This window comes from Camelus dromedarius, chromosome 14, assembly GCF_036321535.1.
Source record: "Camelus dromedarius isolate mCamDro1 chromosome 14, mCamDro1.pat, whole genome shotgun sequence".
In the NCBI taxonomy this organism is placed as follows: Eukaryota; Metazoa; Chordata; class Mammalia; order Artiodactyla; family Camelidae; genus Camelus; species Camelus dromedarius.
The window spans coordinates 39,334,872-39,349,834 of record NC_087449.1 but is presented as its reverse complement, the minus strand read 5'-3'; the positions used below and the strand labels follow the sequence as shown (position 1 = coordinate 39,349,834).

General features: G+C 37.2%; 2 pseudogenes; both read right to left on the bottom strand.

The window, feature by feature from the left end:
- Positions 1 to 217: 217 nt before the first annotated feature.
- Positions 218 to 1,428, bottom strand: LOC105090932 (hsp70-binding protein 1-like; annotated as a pseudogene).
- Positions 1,429 to 2,803: 1,375 nt separating this feature from the next.
- Positions 2,804 to 3,668, bottom strand: LOC105090931 (metaxin-3-like; annotated as a pseudogene).
- Positions 3,669 to 14,963: the final 11,295 nt, after the last annotated feature.

Sequence of the window (14,963 nt, the reverse complement as noted above, 5' to 3'; positions counted from 1 at the left end):
CATGAGAAAGGGGAATGGAGTGTGTGCATGAGAGGAGGGGGTCCAAGGAGCCAGCGCCTTTCTTGGCGCCCCTCCAGGGGGCTGAGTGGAGACAGGGTGGCACGCCCAGGCCCAGCACCAACAAGGCCCTGCTTTCCTTTGGGAGGGGGCCCTGTGGGTGAGAGGAGGCAGGAGGCCTGGGGTTCCCATGGAGAAGGGGTGAGAAGCCACCAACAGTTTACATGCTGTCGTCCGTCGGGGAAGAAAAACAGGTCTGTAGCAACTTTTCGCAGAACTCCAGCTCCTCCTGGTACTCCTCATGCTGCTGCAGCAGCTGGCAGTGTTGCCGCAGAAGCTCCTCCAGGCCCCGCTCAGGCTCCTGGCACTCCCGCAAGTCCTGAGGGATGTCTGTCATCACGCTGCACAGGGCTCCAAGCACATGCTTATGGAAGGGGCTGTGTTCTGTCCAGACGAGGGCCACCAGCTGCTGGACCATCCCCATGGAACACAGGGTCCCTTTGTGTTCGGGGTGGCCCACAAGCAGGTTCTGCAGCAGGAACGCCATCTTGACCTTGGGCTTTTGCACCTGCTGCTGCACGACCCGCAGTAACACGGAGAAGCCGTCCAGGCGGAGGAACTGCAGCAGCCCAGCCTTCTGCTCCCAGACCAGGCAGGAGATGGCGAAGAGGGCCTTGACGCGCACGGAGTCGCAGGCGTCCCGGTCCAGCCGGCGCAGCAGCTTGTGCAGGGCGCCGAGGCCCAGCACCTGCTCCTGGGTGGCCGCCACGTTCTAGCTGCACGTGCCGATGAGCTGCGCCGCCCGCCACCGCAGCCCCACGGCCCCTGCCTCCAGGTAGCGGCCCACCACCAGGCGCGTTCCGGGCAGCTGGCAGAAGTCTGCAGCATTGTCCATGTTCTCGGACAGGCCGGCCAGCAGCTCAAGGGCCCCCTCCCGCTGCTGCTGCGCAGCGGCCAGCTCAGCCTCGCCAGCCGAGGAGGGCACAGCACTCGGAGGCAGTTCTTCATCTGCGCCACCTCCTCCCGCGGGCCCCGGAGGGCGGCCCACGTGGCCTCCTGCGTGCAGCCGCTGGCACCTCTCCTCACTCAAAGGTTCTGCAGGGGGGTCTGGCCCCCATCTGCAGCAAGCCTTGGTCTTGTAGGGGCGGGGGACGGCCTGAGCCCCCTGCCGGGGAGCCGCTGGGGGACTGGGGGGCAGCGCCAGGGGAAGGCGGCAGCTTTGTTCCTTCACGGACAGTTTGCAAAGAAGGTAAGAATGTGTTGGGGTAGGGGATGGTCACCGCTGAGGTGGCTCTGGCGTCCTGACCTGTCGACTCCTGGGGGTCTCCCTGGGCCTCTTGTCGCCGCCGCTACCAAAGACAGAGCCCCCCGTGCCTGACTGTGCTGGGCGCCGCCATATTGACCGGCGCCTTCGTGTTCTTTTGTTTCCATCACTTCAGAGGATCTCAAACCAGAGGCCACCAGCTCCCATCTTTACTTTGCTTCAACTAGTCAAATAGGAGATTACTTCGCCCCTCAATGTTTACCCCCGTTTGCCCCCACTGATTAAAAAAATGAAAAAGAAGGAAGAGAAAAGGGAGGATGGAGTGTTAGAGGGCCCTTTGGGAAATTTTTCTATATTGGGTCTTGGATCCCATAAAACTGCCATATAACTATTTATCCTTCTCGTGGGAAGCATATGGGATTAACGATCTGTGACAATGGTCTTTTATTTTTCCATAATATTTTAACTTCTGTTAAAAGGCTTTCAAGACCAAAGAAAGCAACTTAAAGAAAGTAATTTATGTTATAAAACGTTTATTTGATCTAACACTTGATCTTGCTCTTTTGAGTTCACTGGCTTCACCTGGGGAGACATGTGAGAGAATTCATACCTTTTTATTACGAAAAATTTCAAACATACATAAAGTAGAGAGAGTGGTATAATGAGCCTCCAAGTACCTATCATCCAGCTTCAACAATTATCAACATTCTATTCCTCTTATTTATACTCTATGCCCCCCCCCACTTTTTAATTCTTTTGCTAGAGTGCTTTTAAACAATCCAACGCATCATATCATTTCACTTTGTAAATTCTTCAGTAAAAATCTCTAACCTAAACATTACTTTTATAACCATAGCATGACAATCATTTCATTATCACACCCAACAAAATTAACGATTAATTCCTTAATGTCATCTAATAATCAGTACATGTTCAGTTTTCCCCAGTTGTCTCAAAATGCCTCTTTAATAGTTGGTTTATTTAAATCAGAATCTAAACGAGATTTATGTATTGCATTTGGTTGGTAGGTATCTTAAGTCTCTATTTTTTTTTAAGTTAAATATAGTCTTTTCTTTCGAAGTAATTTATGTCTTCTAATTCCTACAATAGGCATCTGGTTTCTAAACAGAAGTTTTTCTTAGCTAAAAAACCACATATTAGATATTCAGACTGGTCTAGGAAAGCTAATAAATTGAATAAATGAATTTGAATAGATTAAGAGTGCATATTCAGAACAGAATTGTAGCTTTTGGTCAGAAACATGTGAACCAAAGGCAAAAATCTGCCAAGATTAAGGTTTTGGTTTTTTTTTAATATATACAACACAATGTATTTTTTCCTTCATTTAGCATTCATCTTTATATTATAGAAAGTGCATTGCCAAGCAGAATACAAGCTCCCTAATTAAAAAAAAATGGTGTAGGAAATTCCCTTTGTTTTAGAATCTTCCTTATACCTAAAAATGGTATTTTGTTTTGTCTTCACACACTTAATATAAGTGATTACTGTAACAATCATATGACTAAGGCAAAAGTTTGTGCACTAAGCATGACAACTGTCAGGGTGATGATCGTAGTAAGGAATACTTCCTCTGCTGGAGACAACTTGAGCATTGGCAGTTTCCAAGGAGGAAGTTAAGGGCTTTGGTGAACACTGCCATCCATCTCTAAGCCTAAGCCTAAAATACCTGTTTAGGATGTCATCACAAAAGCAACACAGGTTGGAGGCCTGTTTTCAATGTTCTCGTAACTGAGCTTTAGGAAAGTGTACTTTATAAAGAGGTGCAAGAAAACCAAACACGTAGGCATCCAAGGCAGAAAGTATATCTCCAAAGAAGAATAGAGATGTTCCCAATCTGTCTGACAGAAGAGTTAGGCACTCTTTGACATCTCTGTATATTTGTGCTTCCATTTCTTGGAGGTGGTAGAGGGGAGGCTCTCCCTCTGTCAGGAGAATCCTATTCAGTGCTTCCTTAGACATGCTTCCAGGCACGATCAAACTCAAGAGAAAAGGAATTCAGGAAGCAAACCAAAACAATGGCTTTGTCACAGTGAAGAATTGGCATTCTCAATCGAGAATGTGAAAGCACTGTAGGAAGCAGCTTCTCTTTTGGAGAGCAGTGTATATCAGTGTATCTGCCCCTGGTTTTGCTGAGAGTTCATTATCATCCTGGAATTTGTTTTCTTAAAAAGTTTAGTATTTTTTTTTTCTAGTTGAGAAACAATGTTGTCATCAGTTGTCAAAATTGGTGCATTTCCTCTTGAACCTCTTCATATATTATCTGTGACACTGATGTTCAAGAGTGCACCAGAAAATCTGGCATAAGCTATCACCATCAGGTACTTGCTGTGTGCGATGGGAGCCTCTAGCTACCTCCTCAGCACCTGATCACCAAGGGGGATGCCATCTTGCCAAGGGTGACCTTTGCTATTATTAAGTCTCAAAAGTCTTTTAAAAAAATCAATAAAATGACTCCTCTTTTTTTTTTTTTTTGGTTACTGGTCTCATTTTGGTTTTGTTTTATGCCATTTATTTGTTGAATATATTGAGTAATTACATTCCAGATTTGAATTTGTCACCTTGTGAGGTCATTTAACATATTTTTGTATCCTCCATATTCTCTGTAAATTGATAACTACATCTGGAGGCTTGGTGATTTTTTCCTTTTTGTCAAAGATACTTTGTAAGTGGTGCTCTACATATTCTATTTCATCCTATCAGAAGGCACAGTCCAACTTTTAATGATGTTGCGGTTGATCAGTGGGTTCAGGACTTTTTAGCCTGGTTTAAAGTTTGTCATTAATTTTCCACCCAATAATTGTAGTAGTAATTGATGATCATTGCCTAGATCGATTATCTCATGAGGGATTATAAAATAGAGATTTTTCTATTTTCACCATTTCTTTTGCATTTATTAGCTGTGATTTTTCTATGTATTACTTTCTCTCATCAGTGATTTGGATAGCCTGAATGACAGGACCTGCAGGAAAGGCACCTGGATTCTTCCCTTTAAAAAAAAACAAAAAACTTACAGAATAGTTAGATGATATCCTAGCAATGTCCAGAGGTGACCAATGAGGTTTTGAGGTTTTTTTTAAGGCACTACATTTTGGGGTTGGTTTATTATGCAGCAATAGACACTCAAAACAAGGATCCACGGAGGAACAGCAGGTAGCAATGAGGTTTCAAAAAATTATTATTATGAACTCATGGATGCTTATATATTCCATGTGTTTTCATTCATGGTAGTCATTCTTGACGCTGAAGCCGTTCTGTGTTTGGTCAGTGAGAGCCTCTTCCAGTTGGTGCCTGTCATTTTGACATGACCTGGTGTCTTTGATAGCTCTTTACTTTTAGGCACAAGATATCCTAGGCTCATTCTGTATATTTCCTGCCCCAGCATTAGAATTGGCCATTTCTCCAAGGAGCCCTGGCTCCTTTTAGTGGTAAATGGCATTTTAGAGACCACAATCTGACCACTAGGGGTACTCATTGCTTCTAGATTGTCATCACTTCCAGGGCTTTTCCGTGAACAGAGAAAGGAAATACATATTCTTTTAGAAAGAGGGTAAACAATCAAGGATTCATACATCAAGGATATTTTCAATTCACATCAAAGGTTATATAGCTTTTGCTTAACTTCTTTGGTTTTACACACACATAATTTTTTCTCTTATACTGAAATTCCTGGTTCCTGATGACATTTACTTTATCCTATTAACATGAATGTAATAGTTCTGAAATATCAATGCCAACATTATTACTAATGGTAAATCTATTGAGTATTGTTTAAGATTTCTTTGTGTTTGTTTTGTCCTTCAGATCCATCTCACTACTGTTTAGCCAGTATACTGTGTTGCAAATTCACTTGAAAGAATTCTCTGTATGGTTATGACACAACTTGATAAATGAATAGGTTTGTTTTTATTCTGTTTTTTTAAAAACAGTGATTGCTTTTTCTTTCATAGTTATGTTCGGTTTTGAATTATTTGTGTTATTTTTTACTATCTCAAAACTATAAAACGAGATACATTTAGAGAGGTATCCTTTTCCTGATAGGTAATCATTTTTATATATTAGTATTTGTTTTAAATTTTGAGAATAGAAATAGCACTTTAAAATTTTGAGACTAGAAGCAAATATATATATTTTTTCATTCTTGCACAAAAAGTATAACAGTGTACACACTCTTATGCATGTTGGGGTTTTTTTTCACTTTTATTCTGGTGATTACTTTTTAGCAATATTTTGAAATATTCTTCATTCTTTTTACAATTGACTAATATTCCAGTGTATGTATGCACCATTGTTTATTCACCTGTCCTCTATGATGGGCTGTTTACATCTTTTATTATTACAAAAGTGCTGCAATAAATAGCTTTGAGCATTCATTTCAAGCTTTTGCTGTTTTATCTTAGGCATATATATATATCTAGAGAGGAGGTTGCTTGGGCAAAGGATAAATGCATATGTAATTTTGCTAGCTATTGTCAAATCTCCCTTCATGGTTTTACCACTTTTCATCCTCATTAGCAATACCTGAAACAAAAGTACCTGTTTCTCCACAGTCTCACCAACTCAGAGTGTTGTCAAGCTTGGAATTTTGCAAATCTGGTAAGTAATGGTATCTCGGTTTAGTTTTAATGTGCATTTTTCTTATATGAGTAAGATTGAGCATCTTTTCATATATTTAAGAGCTGTTTGCATTTATTTTTTCCATTATTTTCCCATTTTGCTACCAGATTATTGGATTGGGATTTAAATTTTTTTTCAACATTTAGATAAATTTTATACATTAGAGATACTGGTTTTTTGTGATATTACAATTTTGTCTCAGTTTTTTATTTAACTTTTGACATTGCTCATGGTATTCTGAGCATCAATTTTTTTTTTCATTTTTTAAAATTTAAATAGACAAATTTACCCATGTTTCCTTTATTGAATCCAGTTACGGAATTATAGTTAGGAAATTCCTCCTCATTCCCAGGTTGTAAAAAAAAAATAACCTATGTTTTCCTCTAGTATTTATGTGACTTGATATTTTTACATTTGGATATCCGACCTATTTGGAATTGATCCAAGTGCAAGGTATAAGGAATGGATCCAGTTTTACTTTTATCCACTTGGCTGTCAGTTGTTTCAACACCATTTATTAAACACTAAATTTCCACATGACTTTGGAGTCTATCTTTGGATTTTATATCCTGTTCCACTAGCCATATTTCTATTTATGCACAATACCATGTTTTAGATAGGCTTTATAAGTATTTCAATGTGGGGTAGGGCTAGTCCCCATTGCTTTTCATTCTAAGGAGATAAATACAATAGTCTTGTATTTATTTTCCAAAATAACTTTATAATCAACTAGTTTGGTTCCAGACAAAAATAATAACTTCAAGATATTTTCATTGGGATCACATTAAGTTTACAAATTTCAACTTGGAGAGAATTGATATCCTTCTGATATTGATTCTTCTGATCAATAATAATGGTATATTTTTCCATTTGTTCACATCTATTTGTTCTCCTGTAAGAATGTTTTATAGTTTTCCTCATGTAGGCTTTACACAATCCTCATTGAATCTGTGCCTGAGTTTTGTTTTATTTTGCTTTTACTATTGTAAATGGAATCTGAGCTCTCCTCTTCCTTTATTTCTTCCAAGTGGTTACTGTTTCTTCCAAGGAGTTACAAAGCTCTTTATTTCTGTATGTTAATTTTATATCTTGCTACTTGACAAAATACTTTTACTGTTCATAGGTTTTCCATTTATGATAAATTTCCAAGAAATATATTATTTTCTCATGAATGCAATTTTATCTTTTCAATTCTTATGCCTCTAATTGATTTCTCTTGTATTTAAAATAGTGGGCATCCTTGTCTTCTTTCTGATTTTTCCAGTGAGTTCCCACATCATTTGTCTGATACCCACTGTGTGTCCTGCAACTGAATTCAATTCTGACACCAACTACCCGCAGTTAGTGAAGACCCCACAGGTTAAGGGTCCCAGTCCGACAAAACTGCCCCCACCTCCCATCAGGTGCTACTCAAAAGCCCTGGGTGTCCTCAAGCCACCCACACTTCTACCTAGCTGGCTACAAATTTGGGGCTTCCCAGAACCCCCTCAGGTTGATAATCCACTAGAACCACTCACAGAACTCAGGAAAGTGCTATATTTATAATTACCATTTTGTTACAAAGAATACTAATGAACAGCCAGATGAAGAGATACTCCTTTCTGAGCCTAGTAAGGTGTTCATCAGCTGGAGAAGCTTCGTTAGCCTCCTGGCCTGGGGTTTTTAAATCATGGGCTTTGAGATTGAACACAAAGATTGGGGTTGGGGTGAGAATTCCAACGCCTGGTTTGGTTGCTCTGGCCCCAGCCTCCATCCTGAAGCTACCAAACCCCTACCTGCCACCGCCCCATGAATCCTCATTGTGAATCACCTCATTAGCATAAACTCAAGTACTGAGTTTATAAAGTATTGAGTATATAAACTCAAGTGTTGAGTTTATAAACTCAAGTATCAAGGGGCTCGTTATGACTAACAAGACACTCCTCTCAGGAAATTCCAAAGGTTTCTGAAGCTCTGTGCCAGGAATCTGGGAGGAAAACCAATTTTTTTTTTTTAATTATACCACCAGCAGGAAAGCCTCTAATGTTTGGCATTTAATTAATTAAGATGTTAAATTTGGGGTCAAGATATGTATGGGAAGTATCCCTCAATTTCTCTTTTATTGGGTCTTTAACAGAAAGGGCTTTGAATTTTGTCAAGTGCCTTTCCAGCATCTATAGAGATTATCAGTTTATTTTCCCCTTAGATGTATAAATTTGATGCATTATGTAAACAGATTTACTAATATTAAATGATCTTGTATTTCTGAAGTAAACCTCACTTGGTTATGTGTATTTATTTAATGTGCTAGTGAGGTATGTTTGCTAATATTTTACTCTTTTTATTTATTTACTGTCAGTGTTATACTTGTTTCAAAAAAAGAAATTAGAAGTGTTTCTTCATCTTCTATGCTCTATAATTATTTAAACAACCTTCATTTTATCCTTTCTTTAAAGATTTAGTATAGATCCCCTGTGAAGCCATCTGGGCCTGATGCTTTTTTTGTTGGGTTTCTGTTTTACAAATTTGTATTTCTACAGAATTCTGTCTATTTAGACTTTATATTTCTACTGGGGTCAATTTTGATAAATTATAATTTTCTAGAAAATTATCTACTTCATCAAGATTTTCATATTTATTTGCAAAAATTATACAAATTAGTAGGCTCTGTTTTGATGGCCATGTCTGGCTTATCATTTAGTTTGTATATTTATACTTTTAAAAAATTAAGTTATCTAATAGTTTTTAATACATTGTGAGTGTCTTCAAGTAATGAGCCTTTTGATTTATGTGTTACTTTTACTCTGTCTCTGCTTTTTTAATTCACTAATTTTTCACTCTTATCAATTCCTTCCTTATGTTTTCTTTGACCTTTTTCTATCTTTGTGACATCAGTGTTTCTTTATTCACTTTCATATTCACTGATATAGATATTTAATATATGAGTTTTCTTCTTATAACTGTTTTTCCATTGATCATTATTATATGACCCATTATATATTCAGATATAATGTTTTCATGAGTAGTAGTAGTATTTTCAAGAGTTCTAAATTTTTTCTTTTCACTCCATTGCAGGAATATTTAAAACTTTGTGCATTAAACATTTTTTTCCAAGTGGAAGAAACATTGTTATTATTACCAATTTCTAGCATTGTAGTCAGAGTACTGTGTGTTATTTGCATTTTTAAAGATTTTTTTTTTACTATTTTTATTGAAATATGGTTGATTTACAGTATTATATTAGTTTCAGGTATACAGCATACTGATTCAGTATTTTTACAGATTATACTCCATTAAAAGTTAATACAAGATAATGACTATAATTCCCTGTGCAGTACAATGTATCCTCTTTGCTTATCTACTTTATATGTGGTTTGTATCTCTTAATCCTATACCTTTATCTTGCCCCTCCCCTCTTTCCTCTCCTGGCTGGTAAACACTAGTTTTCTGTATCTGTGAGTCTATTTCTGTTTTACTATATACATTCATTTGTTTTATTTTTTTAGATTCCACATATAAGTGATATCATACAATATTTTTCTTTCTCTGTCTCACTTATTTCACTAAGCATAATATTTTCTAGGTCCATCAACACTGCAGCAAGTGGCAGAATTTCATTCTTTTTATGGCTGAGTAATATTCCATTGTATATATACACCACATCTTATTTATCACCTGTTGATTGCTTCCACATCTTGGCTCTTGTAAATAGTGCTACTTTGAACACTGGGGTGCATGTACCTTTTCATATTAGAGTTTTAATTTTTTCTGGATATATACCCAGGAGTGGCATTGCTAGATCATATGGTAGTTCTATTTTTAGTTTTTTGAGGAACCTCCATATGTTTTCCATAGTGGCTGCAGTAATTTACATTCCTACCAACAGTGTACAAAGTTTCCCTTTTCTCCACATCCTTGCCAACATTTGTTATTTGTAAGTTTTTGATGGTAGCCATTCTGACAGGTTGAGGTGATATCTCACTGTTGCTTTGATTTGCATTTCTCTAATAGTTAGTGATATTTATTGCTTGTTTTCTTTATGTCCTAAAATATCAATTTTTAGGAGCATTCTCTGTGCACTTCAAAAGGAGGTGTATTCTTTAATATTGGTATTCAGAGTTTGATATCTATATTTGTAAAGGTTATCATATTGATTATGTTGTTTAGGTCAATGCTACTCAAAGAAGCGTCTACTATGTCACTAAGCACATGATAGTTCAGCTTTTTTTGTTGTTGTTGTTGTTGTTGTTTTTGTAGCAAGACTTCCAAATGAAGGAAGTGGCACATCGATTTTTATTCTGGAGCAAGTTTCTTATCTCACTGCATCTAGTAACCACAGTTCATGAACTGGCACCAGCCTGTGACCACATTTTCAGTAGCACTGGATTAGGTTTCCTAGATCCTTACTCATTTTTGTCCACTTGATTTGTCTTGGAATGGGAGTAATGTATTAAACTTTTCTCTTGTTAATGTGTTTCTATTTTGTCTGCATCTGCTGTAGTTTTTACTTTATGAAAGCCAGTTGCTGTGTTATTGAATATATATATATCTCCATTGTTAAATTAGCCATTAACATTTTTAAATGCCCTCTTTTTTTTTTCTTTTTAATGCTTCTTGGTCAGAATTCAGCCTTGACAGATACAACATCATGACCCTTGCTGTCTTTGTGTTTTACATCTTGCCTGGTATATATTTGTCCTTGCTTTTATTTTTAAGCTTTTAAATCTCTTTGTTTTAGGTGAGTTTATAGGTAACATAGGATTAGACTTTGCTTTGTTTGACAATTTGAAAAATATTTTCATTTAATATGTAAGCCTCATTTTATATTATTGATAAAAACCTTTTTTAAATTATAAAATATTTCACCACATGATCATCTGTTTTTCTCTCTTTCATGCTCTCACTTTCTAGCTCTTTTAAAAAATATTTCTCTTGTAATTTAGATAGTTTCATAGTTTGTTCTGATTGTTACTTTTCTACATTTGCAAAATACCACTTCTTTTTTTTTAGAAAATAGTTTATTGGTTCTCTACTTTGAGCAATATTAAAATTAACTACTTAAAACTTTTTCATCTTCTCCTCCGTCTCCTTGACATCTATTTCAAGTAATAGGAGGAGGGTATAGCTCAGGGGTAGAGTGCACACCTAGCATGTACAAAGTCCTGTGTTCAATTCCCAGTACCTCCATTAAAATAAATAAATAAATAAACAAACCTAATTACCTCTCCCCCATAAAAATTATTTTAAAAAATCAAGTAATATATTATTTCTCCCTCTTAATATCTATGAGGAACTTGGTGAGCTTATCTTATTTTCCATATATTCTCCCCTTCCTCCCCAGTTTTGACATTGCATCTCATCTACATTGTCAGAGCATATAATAAGTACATAGCATTCTATCAGCCTTATCCTCAATATTTACTTTTAGTTCTACACTTACATACATTAAATGTTTAACACTAATCCTTATGTTGAAGCTTCTTCACTTACTTTTTGTTTGAAGTTTATACTCTAGTAAATTCCTCAAGAATGATCTCATGGGAACAATATTTCCTGAGTTCTCGCATGTTCATAACAGCTTATCTCTGCCCTTTATACTTTATGATCAGTTTAGCTGGATATAAAATGCTTGGCTAGCGTTTTCTTGAGAATTTTAAATATGTTATTTTATTATCTTCTGGTATAAAGTGTTTCAACTGAAAACACTAATGCTAAGAAAAATACCATATGATTTATATGTGGAATCTAAAAAAAATCCAAAAGACAAAAATGAACTTATTGACAAAATAGAAACAGACTCATAGACATAGGAAACAAACTTACGGTTCCTGGGGTGTTACCAGGGGATGGAGGAATAAATTGGGAGCTCAGAATTTGCAGATGCTAACTACTGTATGTAAAGTATATAAATAATAAGGTTCTACTGTATAGTACAGGGAACTATATTCAATATCTTGCAATAACCTATAATGAAAAAGAGTATGAAAAGGAATATATATATATATATGTATAACTGAAATATCATGCTGTACACCAGAAATTAACACAACATTGTAAACTGACTATACTTTAATAAAAAAGAAAAAAGAAAATACTGATGCAAATCTGATTTTTTCTTACTTGTAAGTAATTCAGTCTTCTTGCCTGGATGGTCAGATTTTTTAAAAATTTTCTTTAAAGTCCAGTATTTTTATTAGAATATGTCTCAGTGTTGATCATTCTGGACTGATTTTATCAGGTGCATAGTGTGCTCTTTCTTACGTTATATGTGTACCTTCTTACACAGCAGGAAGATCTTCTTGGATTACCGTTCCTATTATTTGTTCTGTTTCATTGTTTTGACCTTCTTCCTTAGGTTCGCCTATTATATCTATGTTGAATCTTGTTTTCCTGCTTTTTATATCTATCTCAAAACTGTTTAAAAAATCTGTCTTAATTTTTATTGGATTGCTTTCCTTTTTCTCTCTCTCATTCTCAATTTACATAATTTTCAGTGCTGTCTATGTACTGTGGTTTCTCCCGTTTAGCCTTTATTTCTGAAACATCTTTCTGTTATTTCTAATTCTTTCCTGAGCTCTGTTAGTTCTCTTATCATGCTTCCTTGAGCCTCCCCATTCTATTTTTGAGCTTTAAAATTTTTGATTTGTATTACTCTTTTGTAGTTTCTATTACCTTCTTAATTTCTTTTGTTCATATTAAGTTGTAGTCTTCTGGCTGGTGGCCATATTTTTCTGGCTGCCTCATTTTCTATAGGTATGTTATAATTTTTATCCTTTTCTTCCTTAAAGTTTCTGTGGGGTTTAACCACAGTACTTTCCCATGGCTCATGTTTAAGTGATACTGGTTTCCCTGTGCTTGTAGGAGGAGGTTACCATATTGGAGTGAGGTGGGCCAGGATGCCTTTCCTAGCTTCATGGCTCTCCAGATCCCTTTTATATTTTACCCTGAAGTATTAACAAGTACTTTGATCAGTGTTGCCATCCCACCAATAGCCTCAAATGTCTGTCCTCTCCTGTTCTTTTTCCAACAATTACCTAAGCCTTCTTTCTTCTTTATCTCCATACTATCTGACCTGATCAATTTGTACACTATTTACATTAGCTTTCCTCAGTGAGTGGGGGATTCTGTCCACTCATTGGATGTTTTCTGGATCCTTGAGGACCCAGACTGCTCTGGTTCCCTCAAAACCTCCCTGAAGTCTCCTTATACCCACCTGAAAATTGAAGCCTGTATAGCTCCCTCCCCAGTTCTGATTGTTCTCAGTTCCATCAGCCAAGTTTTCCACTCTGGGTGGTAGACTTCCTTTGGGGAGTGAGTACTTGTTGACAATGTCTAGATTCATTCTTTGGCTTTGCTGTGCTTCTTCCTCTGCTGTTGTTTTTATCACCCAGATCTCACTGCTGTTTGGTCCCACCAGCTCATACTTTAGGGTTTAGGGGGATATTTTGTCCCCTGTTCTGTTGAAACATCATTAAAAATGTCTTCTGCATATTTTTTCCTGTTCTATCCTGGTTACTTTGCTTAGTGGGTGTTATACTATGTCACCTGGGTTACCCCAGCTGTTATGAGAACTGGATTCTCCCAGCAGCTGAAACTGAAGTTGCCTTCACTGAGGAGAGTCACCTCACCCAAGGTTATTTCCCTTCCCAGGATAGCCCACATCAGTTGATGGGAATATGGGGCCTGGTCTCCTCATCCCATCTGGAGACAACTCTGAAGGGTTATCCCACCTTCAGAGCACCTCAGGTAGTCTACTGAGGACTTGTTGGGATTTTATCACAATCTGATTTCTCTCTCTACCTAATAGAGTAATATTAATAATAGAAAAGCCCAAACCTGTTTTTTGAGTTTCCCCTACAGGTGTTGGTACCAAGAATACTCCCCAAAGAGAAATCAGAGTATCTCTGTTTCAGAGGACTTCAAACCACAGTACTCTGTCTGTTTTCATTAGAAGGGTATGGGGGATTCAAAACAGTCCTCCCATCTCATCTTCAACTTACTCTGGTCTTTCGTCCTAAAGCAATGTGTGTGCGCTTCCCTAAAAATGGAAGACAAACATGTAACTTCAGTAAACCTCCTGCTTAAAAGCCCTACCCTCAGCTTTGTTAGAACCCTTTTGGTGAGGGTTTTTTTTTTTTTTTCCCTTAAAAAAAAAGGAATAAACCTAGCCTTCAGTATCCAAAACAAGAGTTGTGATAGGATATCAGAAAGTGCTCTTGGTCTCAGGACTGTTCGGATAAATTAAAAACTCTTTCTTTCAAGCAGAGGACAGGAACAGTATGAATAATACCTGGATAGTGCTGGGCAATGGCTTTGATAAGGAAAGAAGAAAGTAAGCCTCTTTTGATCAGTCTCTGTCTCTGGGTGGGATTTCAATGTCCATTCTGTTGGGTACTGTAAAATCATAGCCCATGGTCTTGTTTAGGGAGGGGGCCATGCCCAGACTCTGTGATGGGGTCAGCTGTATGAAATTGTTACTCTTGTTTGCAAATCCTCTCTTTCATTTTTACACAAAGCAGTTATGAGGGACAGCCATGGTGCCTGCTTTGTTCCTGACTTTAATAGCAGTGCATTTAATGTTTAGCCATTTAATATGATGTTTGCTCTTAGCTTCTCAGAAAAAGAAAGTAAACCAACTCTTTATTAGTTAGGAAACACCCTTTGTCTCTTGTTTTACTTGCTGATTTTACCAGAAATTGTTCTTGAATTTTCTCAGCTGCTGTATAATATAATTGTACAGTTTTAAATTTGATTTTATGAATGTGATTAATTAGGTGGATGGATTTCCTAATTTTGAACTATCTGTAAGGGCCCAAGATAAATTCTATTTTCAGAGTTATTCTTAGGTGTTGAATAGCTTTTGTTGTTATTGTGGCTGTAACCTTATATTTTCTATTACATTTTCTAATTGGTTATTGCTGGTGTATAGGAAAACTATTGATTTCTGTACGTTGATCTTGTATATGGTCACCTTGCTGAATTTTCGTATTAGTTCTAATAGTTTGTCAATTGATTTTCTTAAGTTTTCCTATGTAAGTGATAGTGTCATTTGCAAATAATCACAATTTGCCTCTTGTTTTCTAATGTT